Source organism: Phalacrocorax aristotelis, chromosome 2 (assembly GCF_949628215.1).
Source record: "Phalacrocorax aristotelis chromosome 2, bGulAri2.1, whole genome shotgun sequence".
NCBI classification, from domain to species: Eukaryota; Metazoa; Chordata; class Aves; order Suliformes; family Phalacrocoracidae; genus Phalacrocorax; species Phalacrocorax aristotelis.
In genome coordinates this window covers 89,962,014-89,975,839 of record NC_134277.1, presented here as the reverse complement: position 1 = coordinate 89,975,839, position 13,826 = coordinate 89,962,014, and positions in this window count along the sequence as shown.

The window sequence follows — 13,826 nt, the reverse complement described above, 5'->3', positions numbered from 1 at the left end:
TCTGGTCACTGGAGTTTGTTTGGAAATAGCACTTACAGAATGTGTGGTCTCAGGTAGGATTTATGGTTTTCAGCACCACTTGGAAGTTCTTGGAAATTTCGGAGAAAACACTGTTTTTTCTGACTGCGAGTTGCAGCTTTTCCCAGATCTCTTGCAGGTTCTCATTTTTTTGTTGCTGGCGTACGACAACCCAGAAGTTGTGACGACCATTTCAGTAATGCTGGAGGTGATAGCGTAGCACCCTTTGGGTTATTAACAGTTCAGCGTACTTTTCTGATTGTGTGTATTGCATTTGGCAGGGTCTGATATACAGCTGGTACCGCTGTGTTTCCCCGCTCCTGTTATCAACTCTCTACAAAGCTAAAATACTTGGATTACTTAGTAATGTAGTGGTAAGACTGTATTGAAGCGCATGAGCTTTGTTATGATCTCTTAGAACAACAAAAAATAGTTGCAGCTTACTCTTAAATTTATAACTGCATTGTGCAAAGCCCAAAGTTCAAACTAAAATAACCCCAACAAACGCCACCATGTGTTACCTGAAGGAAGTATTTTTGCTTCAGTGACATTGAACGGGCTGGAAAGGCGGGGAGGAAAGGCTTCTGAGATACAGAAATCATGGAGATGGAGACGGCTTGCAATAAGATCTGTATTTTTTTCTTAATTAAATAGTGTCTCTGTGTAATTGGATAGTGCTGATTTATTGTCAGTGTGTCTTTTAGAAAAGCATACGGCGGTGGATTTTACTATATCTCCTAAAGCTTAATGGGATTTTTTTTAACTTCTTTTAGTTCTTTCATTAGAGAAATACCATGCATGTGTTTTTCCTTGTAATTCCAGAATTGGTTACAGAATTCCTTTGTCATTTAAAAGAAATAGTGAAGATTGTGTACCGTTTCTTATATTTGAGAGGCTTACAGCCTTTATGAAGGTTGCTATGCTAAAGCAGTTGTTCCAGAGGAGCATTAATGGTGAAGCATTCCTTCTGGCCTGCTTCCTCATCGCTTTTTGAACGTTATTCTGAATTTGTGAAGTAGGGTTGATGTTAAAATTTCTCTTTTAATCTACAGTTTCAAAAGAGGGTTTACTTTTCAGATTACTAAACTCGTATCAAATTTTTTCAGTTTGATCCTTCGGAATTCAAGCTGACTCTACTGCACCTGGAAGCAGAAGTAGTATTTTGCTGCTTCTTGCACCTCTATTCTTTCTCTCATTCCTTCCCACTTCTGTCACAACTTTTCCGAAAATCTAGAATACTGGCAGAAATAGGATCAATATGCCTTTGTAGCAGTCTCTGAAGATACTGAGCATCCTAAAGTTTCTTCTGAAAAATGGCAAGGCCAGATGAGAGAAGTGGCAAAATCACAGAACATGAGTGGTGTGTCAGTTTAAGGATTGAATTTAGCTACTGAATGGCACCTCAGGTGTTGAATGGCACAGGGGTAGGGATGGGTGGGGTGTTGGAAGTAAAAGTCCAAGTTGATTAAGTATCAAAATAAAAAAAGATTGTGGAATAAGGCAGGGGCTGTGTTACAAACCATAGACTTTGTAGGCAATTTGAAAATATGGAAATAGATTTTTTCCATCTTTTGCCATTCCAAGTTACCAGCAACCATGATTTGGAGATGAATCTGACAGTGTTTTACCCAAAATTAATTGTTTTGTTCTAAGGAAACTTAGATCACTGAGCCAAAACATTCTGAGGGGTTCTCCAAACATCGGTTTATTTGGTAAAATTGACTTGGCCTCTGTAAATACTTTTGTTCTGTCCAGCTTTGTGAGTAGGATAGGAAAACACTTTAAAACAAATAAAGAAAACACACACAAAAAAACCCCTTGGCTGATTAACTTTGCTTTTTACCTCAAAGGAACAGAGCAACAAGTTGTGTGCTGTGCTTGCTGAACCTGTTTCACACATAAGCCTTATCCTATGTTTTTATTACTCCTGGGAATGTGTAGTGTATTGCTGTCTGCTTGTTCCCTTTGGAAGTTAAGCCCCGAGGCTACACATTCTTGGCTCAACTGCACTCCAGTTTTACTTTGGAACTAGAAATGGGGAAAAGAGTATTGGCTTAAGAGAAAGTGAGTCTTGTAAGTCTTATCAGTAATGTCATTAGGAATCATGCTCATAACTCTCTTCCTTTCTGTCTCTGGTACGTCTGTTATTCTATCTGGGGACTTGTCAGCAATGTGCACAGCCCTAACAGCTATTATTCTGCACTGCTCTTAGGTAAACTTATCTTCATTATATACAAAGGGAAACCCAGGCATGGAAAGGCTACCAAATTGCCCAAAATAAAGAAGGAAATTAAGAGACTTGAACTGGTGTTTCTCTAAGTGCCATGCTACTGGTTAGCTCATAGATCCATCTTTCTCATGCACTTCCTCAATAACTGCACTGTCTTGACATCACAGAAAAACTTGCTACTTTCCAAAAATGCAGAGGTGTTTTTTAATAATGTTTGAGTAACTTCTGTACAGTGGGATGGAAAATCTAAGCCTCTGACTTTGTGGGAAGGGTAGATCCCACTGTGCCCTACAGAAATTCAGCCCTGGGACCAGTGTGTCAGAGGTGCCAGCAATGGGTGGGTGAGGGTACGTGTGTCAGTGTGGGACGGTCTGTGAGCATCAAGTTGGACTAGCCAGCAAGTAGCTAAGTGTCTTGTGAGACAGGTACACATGTGTGTCTCTTGTGAGACACTGGAGGAGTTGGCTACTGGAGGGACCAAGAGGTTCAGGCCAACTGCTGGTGAGACCGTGGAGTCTGGAGGTCAACTGAGGCCCGTTGGCATGTGTGTGTTCGTGTTGGTGCACGAGGCAACTGGGGAGAGCAGGGATTCAGGGCCAGCTGCTGGCTGGACTGTGTGTCTAAGCCCAACTACCGGTGGGATCCACAGTGTATGCGTTTGTTGGTGATGGTGGCATCCACTTTGTATGTATGTATTTCCTACTACTGTCCACTAGCCTGGTCAGCTAGTGAGAGTGACAGCAGCTGGTTGGACCTGGGATCACCCTCAGTTCAGATCAGGGCCTGATGTGGACTGACATATATGTGTATACCAGGGAATGTTCTTGCCCTCGAATTTTATCCCTGAACGAATGCACTTTTAAATGTATTTTTAAGTAAAACCCCAAACCTGTATTTGCTAGAGCTTCATGGTTTTTGGTTTGTTTTTTTTGTTTGTCTGGTTGGTTTGTTTTGGTTTGGGTTTTTTTTGTGTTTCATCACCTTGTGTTTAGTGCATCCAGTGTAACTGACAGTGAGGCCACGTGTGGGAACGTGTATGTTTTTCTACATGTGAAGCCGCACAGATCTTGTGGCAGAGGCCTTGTGCCTGCTCCCTGCCGCCCAGTTTCACAAGTTCACAAATGACTGCACGTGCGTATGGGGCTAAGCAGAAGTTCAGTGAAGGCATGAGCCATTTCTTACGTGACATCCTTTTTACTCTCCAGCTGTTCTCAGTGTAGCTGTATGGCTGGTGATGAACACATGAGCTGCTGCCACCATCTCTTCAAGCCACTATGAGGTGGTTAGTTAAAATGCCCCCCTTTCATTTTTTTTCCCCTCAGCCTGTGCCAGTCACACTGGGTATCTCAGTGGCCAGCATCAGACAGGGCAGTACCTCTCATGCCCTTGTGCAAGATTCCAGACAGGAGGTCTCTAAAGCCCAGGTACTTCCTAGCTTATGCTCAGTAACACGGTGAAATCATGTTGTGGGTTTTTGTTTGTTTGCTTGGTTTTTTCTTTGCATGAGGTGTATTTTCTATTGTTCCCATCAGCTGCATCCACTGTTATGTGTTAACTTCAGATATGTCCTGTTTTTAGGGAGATACATGGGAAAGAAGGATTTTTGTTTTCCTTGCCTAACAAATATCTGCGCAGCATCATATTTCTTCTGGTGGAAGTGTCTTCCTCACTAAAACCTTCATTTTTCTGTAATGTTTTAAATATATTTTTCTTGTGCTTTCAGATTATCTTTTTTAATAAAGGCCAGCAGTGATAATGAGTTTTTGTTAAAACTTTTAAGAGCATTTACCAGGCAGGTTATATTGTTCATGTTTTGTTCAGCTGCTTAGGTATGGTCAAGGCAGTGAAAGTGTTACTATTCCAATATATTCAATGAAAAAATATATTCCATTTCTGCTTGTTAGATGTTCTTCAATTTCCTGTTTGGTCTTTACAGTCATTCATTGTTTTGGTTTGGGCTGGGATAGAGTTAATTTTCTTCACAGTAGCTAGTATGGGGCTGTGTTTTGGATTTGTGCTGAAAATGTTGATAACACGGGTGTTTTTGTTGTTGCTGAGCAGGGCTCACACAGAGTCGAGGCCCTTTCTGCTCCTCACCCCACCCCACCAGCGAGCAGGCTGGGGGGGCACGAGGAGCTGGGAGGGGGCACAGCCAGGACAGCTGACCCCAACTGACCCAAGGGATATCCCACACCATGTGACGTCGTGCTCAGCATGTAGAGCTGGGGGAAGAAGAAGGAAGGCGGGGACATTCAGAGTGATGGCGTTTGTCTTCCCAAGTAACCGTTACGCGTGAGGGAGCCCTGCTTTCCTGGGGATGGCTGAGCACCTGCCTGCCCATGGGAAGGAGAGAATGAATGCCTTGTTTTGCTTTGCTTGCGTGTGCAGCTTTTACTTTACTTATTAAACTGTCTTTGTCTCAACCCATGGGTTTTCTCACTTTCACTCTTCTGATTTTCTCTCCCGTCCCACCGCAGGGAGTGAGCGAGTGGCTGGTGGTGCTTAGTTGCCAGCTGGGGTTAAACCACAATATTCATATTGCTGTATGGGGCAGGAGATGTGTGGAGTGGTGAAGTTAGTGGCATCTGTGTTTTATGTGGACTCTTCCATTAACCAGTGGCTTACTGCACTGTTAGTTACTGTAAATACTCTGAAAAGCCTGTTTTTTTGAAACCATCCCTTAAACTTTATGCCTCCATCTCTGGATCTATTTCACTCCTGTTATGCTTAATCTGAGTTGGGAAGACCAAAACTGAATCCAGTAGTCTAATTTCAGACGTGACAGTGATTATATAATAAATAAAACCAGAATGTTTTCAGTATTATTTCCTATTCTGTTCTCATTTTTGGCGTGTTGTGGGGGAATGAAAATGGGAGAATCACTGCATGCCTGCTGGTCATTATAGGAAGATTGTTACATTACTAAAAGTTATGGTCTACAAGCCCTGGTCAGTTGTGGTGAATTGAGGGGTGAATCTACATTGGCAGAATGGTACGAGCAATTGATTTAGATCTGAAAATTGAGCCAGTTGATACAATGGTTTAATATCAGACTATTTTAATGAATCTGAGAATCTGCTCTCCAGTTGAAGAAAATGTGTAAATATAAAAGGCTGCTCAGTATTATTAGAGTTGTCTATCATAAAGAAATCAAAATACTTTTAAAATGATGGCAAAAGCAATATGTCTATTTGTTTAGTCTCAGACCCCTATTCAAATATGTTTCATATTGAAAAAATTGGAGTTTTATACAAATGCAAATTACAGTCTTGAAAAGTTGAGTCAGCACCACTACAAATTACATTCACTTTTATTAGCATTTGAATAAATGTTCCACTTCTGGTGGAAAAGGTTTGTCACGTTGACAAAGCACTCAAAGCCAATTGTGCTTATTAAAAAAGAAAAGGTTCTACAGTTGGTTTGAAAACAGCAGTTTTGTAAGGCTCTATCAGTCAGGCATATTCATTTCTAATCTGCTTTTAACTTTATTGCTTAGCTGATTGATTGGTTTTCCTTAAGTCCTTTTTTTAAAATGTATTTTATTATAACTTGCTGGAAGATCAGCAGGGCTCTTTTCCAGTACTTTCTCATTAATGGTGGGACAATGTCATTTTTTAATTGTTTTTCAGGTGTTGTGAGAAAACAGTTGTCAGTTGACCTCGATTTATGAACATCACCAAAGCAGAATTACGGGGCTATGACTACTCAGCAATTGTAGGCAGGGCCAGATGTCGAAATAGGCACTTATGTGTGTGTGTATCTCTTTCCATGTGTTTATATAAACTACTCTGTCTTGCAGTTAAATGCCAGCTCCCTGCTTGTGATTCTTACAAACCATTGCTTCTTGAGATTAAGGTAATACTGCACTCCTTTGCTTTTGGTGGGGACAGATTTCTATAGAATAAGCCCTTTATGTCACCCGCTGTCCTTTTTGTTTTCTGTAAAGACGAGAAAGGAGCAGTATATGAGCTACTGAAACTGCAGTCAGATAAGCAGCCTGTGGCTCTTGGAAGACACTGTTTTCAAGGTAGAATCTCTTTCCCTTTTTCAAGTTACAGTTCCTAAGTATGCTGGGAGGGGGTGGCGTTGATGCCAATGGAAGCCTCAGGGGCACAGCCTGACGGTAGTAAATTTTTAGGTTTTCCTCGCCTAAGAAGAACTGGAACAAACACAGATAGGAGGGGGAGAAAGCGATCCTTTAACTTTTTTTTTTTTTTTGTAATAAATTATTGGATGTCCAAGAATTTCACACAAGTTGGTTGTCAAAACATCTGTTCCTATGAGAAGCAGAACACACTGACACTTTTTTAAGTTATATTTTTTTAAATTCTCAAACCAAGAGCTAACTCCAAAGTAGAAAAGACTATATTTCTCCATCAATGGGCAAGTTTGTTAAGGCTCTTACAGCTTTGCACAGGGAGAATATTGCATTTTAAGGTAAATGGAAACATTTTTCATGTTTGTAAAACTTCCTGCAAAAGTCAGCTCAGAACTCATAGGAAATGGGGATAATAATTCTTTCAGCAGTTTGTAGTTGTTTTGCTTTTTCTTTTTTAATGGGCTGTGTAAAACATCTTTGTTTTCTTCATACACATGCACAATCTCAGTTTAGTTTTTGTCCTTACTTTACAGGTTAGACATATTTTGAAATATCTCTCCCGATAACTGTCCTTCAGTTTACACAGCTGTATTTTACTACTGAAATATATGTAGACCTCTATTCAGAAAATGTCAAATGAATACGTCTAAGAAAAAAACCACCAAACAAACAAAACCCCAACCAACCAAACAAAACAAACAACAAAAAAGCGCCAGTGGGTGGTTCTCTTTATTTATTCAGTGCTATCAGAAGAATATAGGGGTTTCCTTTTTCATTTTGCAAGGAGAAAGAACCTTATGAATACACAAAAGGTAAAGAAAAAGGAGGGCATAGATCTGTAATCTGCTGTACAGATGTGGTAGAAAAATTTATTTCCTTCATTCATTGTTATAGTGCCTAGAGGATGTTAGGGGCTTTCAGACATGAAGAAACACAGCTTATCTAGTCCATATTCATCTCACTAACTGCAAAGGCTTTTGTAGAGTTGTATATTACCAACTGATATTGCTGTCAAAATATAGGAGGAGGATGAGAGAAACTGTGTATTTTGTAAATACGTTATCATCCAATGTTCCTGTTTATGTATTCAACATGTAGATTGTTAGGTCCATTCTAGATTATCTTTGAAAGGTCATGATGACCAGGAGAGGTTCCTGGAGGAAAGAAAGTATCACTGCTATCTTCAAGATGGACAAGAAAGAAGATCTGGGTAACTATGGGCTGGTCAGCTTCACCTGACAACTGGAAAAGTGATGGAGCAAATCCCACTGGCAATCATTTCTAAAGGCAAAATGGTGATTGGGATTAGTCATCATAGATAAAGAGGGCTGACCAATGTGGCAGCCTTCTAAAATAAGACAACTGGCTTGCCAGATCAGGGGAGAGCAGCAGATGTCATTTGATGTCAGTTGTAGTGAGGCTTTCAACACTGTCTTACTAATGAAGTAAGGACTAAAGAAGTGATCAGTGAGGTAGACTGAAAACTGGCTGAACTGCTGGTCTCCAGTGGTTGTGATTAGCTCAGCTGGGTGCCAGTCACTAGTGGTGTGCCCCAGAGGACAAACGTCCTGTTTAACATCTTCATTAATGACTTGGACAGTGGGGCAGAGAGCATACTCAGCAAGTTGGCAGATGATGCAGAACAGGGGGTGATGCACTAGTGGTTGATAGACAACATGAGAGTGCTGCCTTTCAGAGGGACAGGCTGGAGCACAGAGCCAACAGGAATCTCATTTGCAAGTGCTTGTCTTCAGCTTGAGTGCTGTCAGCTCTCTGATATGGAGTGTGATTTCCCACAGATGGAAAACTTCTGACTTGAGCTTCAGGCAATGAAAAGATATTCCCTAAGGAAACCTGCAAATGAAGAAGGAGTCCTGTAGAGGTTACGCAAAGCTTGCACAATAGGGAGTTTAATGTGTTCTTCGATTCTCCGATACCTACAGCATTGTGTGATGGTCTGTTTCGAAGGGGTGGGCAGGGGGACGGAGTTCATGGACCACTGCTGCAGTCTGTCTGGTAGAGCCATTTCCCTCTCCCTGATGTTTGTGTTAAAAACGATCACATTTTTTTCTGGATAAAACTTTATGTTGAAGTTCAACAGTATTTTTCCATTATAAGATTTCCAGCAGCAGCTTGAGTGCTGGTATGTGACAACATTTGTTTTGTGTTTCTGCTTTGTTTTGGGCCAAAGCCAGATTAATCTCTTAAAAGAAAATATTCAAGACATAGTATGAACTTCTGCAATTCAGTACATCTGGGCAAGTTCTTCCTTAATCGAGCTAAATTAAAAGTAAACTGGTTGACTTACTGTGACTCTGGCTGCAAAAAAGGGTGCATAGAGGATTCAGTAAGACAAAGTATAGATGCCAGCTGGTCTAATAAACCAAATTTTGTTTTGTATTTTTACTGTTGGTCTTGTGTATAGAATGATCACATTGCTATTTTTTGAGTCATGCATTCACACGCTGCAGCACTGATCTAGCTTTGATCTAGACAGAGATCCAGGTAATTTTGAGTTTCAGATCATCACTTATAATTAAATTTCTAATGCGTCTGAAGAGGATGGTTAATACCTACTTGTAACGTTGATGTACAGGGTAGATAACATCTCTGAAAATTTGAAGTAGAAAGTGCATGTTAAAAGATGGCAAAGCCTACAGGGGATAACCCACAATGCTCTGAAATAAGGGACACCCAGATTTTGAATGCATGTGCCCCTGTCAATGAGGGACTCTGTAAATTCTTGTTTTTATGACCTGGTGATGGGTGAATAGTAAAGTGAACTGTTTCACAAATTATTTATCATCACCTTGTATGTGCAGCATGCCAATCCATGTTTTATCATATGTGATAATATAGCAAATGCGTTACTGCTAGGACTTCTGGTTTATTTTGCCAAATATTTCTGTGATATTCTTACTCCTCTCACTGATGAGTTATGGTTACTTGAGGCAAGACAGTTGGTTTATATTATTTTCTCATTAAAATCCATAAAAGCTCTAAAAATATATAATTCTTGCTAAATAACTAGTTTTCAGATTCTGTGTAGCTCTGGGTATAAATGTGAACTACTATAAATCAAGGTGTTTCAAAAATCTTATAGTACTATGCATATTTTAATTTAACAATTTATCTCGTGTGATGCAATCCTCCATTGTCAGATTGCACAAACCCCCCCCTCGGCTCTTAATTCTTGTCTAATACCTTAGTGTCAACTGCCGCTGTTAATTGTATGGGAAAGCAGGACTGAAGAGGCCTTTTTCTATAATGTAACTGTGTGGAATCTTTGAAAAGGTTTAGCTAATTTCTGTTTGTATTTTATTATTTTCTCTCTTGCTTCTTTGCTCTTGCACCCTCATGTATACACTTCTGTCATCTGCTTATCTGCTTTTGCAGATGTGTGTATTCCTCTGATAACCTCTTCTCTCTCCCCTGCACACACTCGTGGCTGTGTTTCTGATGCTAGCAGCTCTCCCATTGGCAGTTTGAATATTTGCCCTTGAACATACCTACTTCCAAAGATGATTCTGCCCTCCTGAATGTATCTCATGTTTTCTGTGCATTTCATAGAATCATAGAATCATTAAGGTTGGAAGAGACCTCTAGGATCATCAAGTCCAACCATCAGCCCCACGCCACCAGGCCTCCTAAACTATGCCCTGAAGTGCCACGTCTACAAGTTTTTTGAACACCTCCAGGGATGGTGACCCTACCACCTCTCTGGGCAGCCTGTTCCAATGCCTGACCACTCTTTCAGTAAAGAAATATTCCCTAATATCCAATCTAAACCTCCCCTCATGCAGCTTGAAGCCATTTCTTCTCATTCTATCACTAGTAACTTGGGAGAAGAGACCAACACCCACCTCACTACAACCTCCTTTCAGGTAGCTGTAGAGAGCAAGAAGGTCTCCCCTCAGCCTCTTCTTCTCCAGGCTAAACAATCCCAGCTCCCTCAGCTGCTCCTCATAAGACTTGTTCTCCAGACCCTTCACCAGCTTTGTTGCCCTTCTCTGGACACGCTCCAACAACTCGATGTCCTTCTTGTAGTGAGGGGCCCAAAACCAAACACAATATTCAAGGTGTGGCCTCACCAGTCCTGAGTACAAGGGCACGATCCCTTCTGTAGCCTTGCGGGCCACATTCTTCCTGATACAAGCCAGGATGCCATTGGCCTTCTTGGCCACCTGGGCACACTGCTGGCTCATGTTCAGCCGGCTGTCAACCAGCACCCCCAGGTCCTTCTCTGCTGGGCAGCTCTCCAGCCACTCCTCCCCAAGCCTGTAGCATTGCATGGGGGTTTTGTGAACAAAGTGCAGGGCCTAGCACTTGGCCTTGTTAAACCGTATACAATTGTCCTTGGCCCATTGACCGAGCCTGTCCAGGTCCCTCTGTAGAGCCTTCCTACCCTCAAGCAGGTTAACACTCCTGCCCAATTTCGTGTAATTTTTGTGTTTCATGGCAATAATTCCAATGGCAGCATCTAGGCTGAGATTCTGTCCTTTTTTTCCTGATAGAGATCTGGGACTTCTGTTGCAATAAAGTGCAAAGAAGCAGATAGAAATGGCTGAAAGCCAGGAGTCAGCTATGGAAGAACTTTTTCCTACCTCTTGCTGTGTATTTCAGAAATTACTGCTATGAAATCCCCCTTTTTTATAGGACAAATTCTTCATTTGTCTCTTAATGAACTGATTCTATGTCTCTGAACTCATTCCAGGGAACTTCCACAGATTCTGGCTTGTCTTCTGCAGAGGCTATGCCCTTCATTTTTTCTGACAGACTGTGCTCTTCCTAGAAAGGTTGGACTAGATGACCCCTGAGGTCCCTTCCAACCTGTGATTCTGTGTGATTTAAAATAGAGAAAGCGATGGAAATATAATTGTTTTCTCTAACACTAATACCAGTGAAGTCCTAGTAAGTATGATGCAGATAGTCGTGTCATCCTTTGGGTTTATTTAATTCCAGGTTCAGAAATCTCCTGTCAAGGGAAACAAAATTATACCTGCATAATATAAATGCCTCCAGCACTGGCCATGTGTAAGATGGCAGAAGAAGAATGTGCATCATCATCTTCCTGCTTTTATTGTCACCCAGGTGGTGAGTCTGCAGAAATCAGCCTCTGGCAAGCCAGAAAATAAGCAATCAATGATCAATTTAGCATACACAGATTTCTGTTACTGTAAATCTGTCCATGGCATATGCAAGAGCCTTTTTTTTTTAAGAAAGAGGAAAAGGATCATTAAAGTGGGAATGAATAATGTATCTGAAGAGTCAAGAGCATTAGTGTTTGGTATACTTGGTTCTCAATCTCAGACATTTTTTATCCTTGTTGCATGCTGGGATTGAGAGGGATTTCTTGACAGGGCACCTGTGATTCATTGCTTGCATCATTCACAGTAAACACAGTGGCTTTCCTGAGACAGACTGCCCAGTTTATCTCAGCTGGCAAACTGTAGTAAAGGAATATAATAAAGGCAGTTCTGCCACAGGTGGACTTGCTTTCTGAGGATGCAGAGGATGCTTTGACTGCTGTCAGCTGCTGGGGACTCTGCTGTCTTGCAGTCAGCTTTAATCTGCAGTTGAAGTTAGATAAAAATTCCACCAAAGTCAGCAATACGGGAAATGTGCTGAACTAATAGAGTCAATCACCTGCTTTGGAGGATGAGTGCTTCCTGGCCAACTTTTGTTCCCAGTGAGCTAGTGTTTTGTTGGAGGGTGGCATGTGCATCTGCCTTCAGTGAATTCTTTGACCAATCCAGGAGAGTGTGTCCCACAGTGTGTTCCCATGTTGCATGCTACCGAGTATATCAACAGTAGCCTCCTGTGCTCCTCAAGCGCTCTTGCCTGTTACGTTACTGATCACTCATTGCCTGGACCTTGGGCAGCTGAAGTGCCAGAGAATATATTCTGATGGCTTTTATAATACCTGCCTTACTTAAGGTGGGGAAGGATGAAAAGAGCAAAACGTTTTTGGAAATGGCACTCTGGGCAATGTTAAAAGAAGATGTCTGACGTTATGTTGTAGAAAGAAAAGACTAAGGATAGCACAGATCTACTAGGAAAAAGATGTTAGTTTGCTTTAGAGAAAACCATTGCTCTAATTAAAATGAGGTAAAACACAGTGTTATATCAGAAGTGAACAAGGATGGAACTTCCGAGCAAATAATACTGCCGATCAGCAGAAATCTGTGCTCGGGCATCAGTATAGAGTTCTGACGTCCTAAATTAGAGATTGTGGGTGGATGGTACAACCTGTCTTTAACCCAAGTCTTTTCTGAAATTATCATATACCATAAAAAATCATAATGTTAAGGGTGAAGCATAAAAGAAAGCTATTGTGTCTTTATTTCAGATGATCAAACACATTATTTGCAGTATCCCATCCTCGTTTTGTCACAATGAATAGTTATTGCTATGATCCATTGTCATCTGTTGTTTGAATTCTAGTCTAGATAATACCTGACATTCCGTTTCTGTGAATTTTTATATTCAGTCTGTTCCACTTACCTGCCATTCCTCTACTCTCTTCCCACAGTTTTATTTTTACTGACTGGATCAGAGAAAGAATACAAGAGCTATAGCTAGTTTTACTCTTTTGATTTTTGTGGCTGTATTATTTGTACTTTTCCTGCTCAGGTGAACATGCCTCAATAACATTGGTACAATACAAATGGAGAGACAATCAGAGAGAACACACACAAAGAGATACCCATTGTGATGACCTTTGTAAGGAGAGTTGAAAGTATCATGACAATGTTCAGAAGTAAATAAAAGATCACTTTAAAATAAAACAGTAGGAGAGAGAGCAAAATGAGGCTGTCCATTGATTTAAGTTCAGAACAATTTTAGAAGAGCTGAAAATTATTGCAAAGTCTAGAGACTGTTTAACAAATTTAACCTCAAGCACTTCTATTTATCATTTTTGGCTGGTAGAATTAACTTCATTTCAGAAGCAATGACAGATAGACTTCTTGATTTATGATATATTTTGGCTGAGGACTGAAATAGCCTCTTAAAACCCTTGTAGCAGAAATCTTTTCTATTGACCTATGGGAGGATTGATTTCCAACAGAAGGTAAAGCAAATGCCTAGCGTAGCCACAAAGCCACATCTTACAAAAGAGATTCATCAATCTAGATGCTCTCTTTAATTCTCTTTTTAAGAGATATAATCTTTCATAGTGAAACTGCTGTTAATAAGATGTCAAAAAAAACAAACAAACCCCAGCACCCATGAGCTTTAAAATGTTTTTAAAGCAGCAACTTGTTTTTCAAAACTGATGTTCTAAGCTTGGATCTATGCTTCTTGGTATGGCTTAACTCTTAATATTTAAGTTTTAGACAATTGCTATGACTAAGAAGCTGGACAGTGAAAGAGTTTGGGAGCTGGAATTCTGGGCTTGCCTGGGCTATAGTTTAGGGAAAACTTTATTAATGTTGGTGCTTTTGCTCTCCCAGACATAGACACATATCAGAGCTTGGC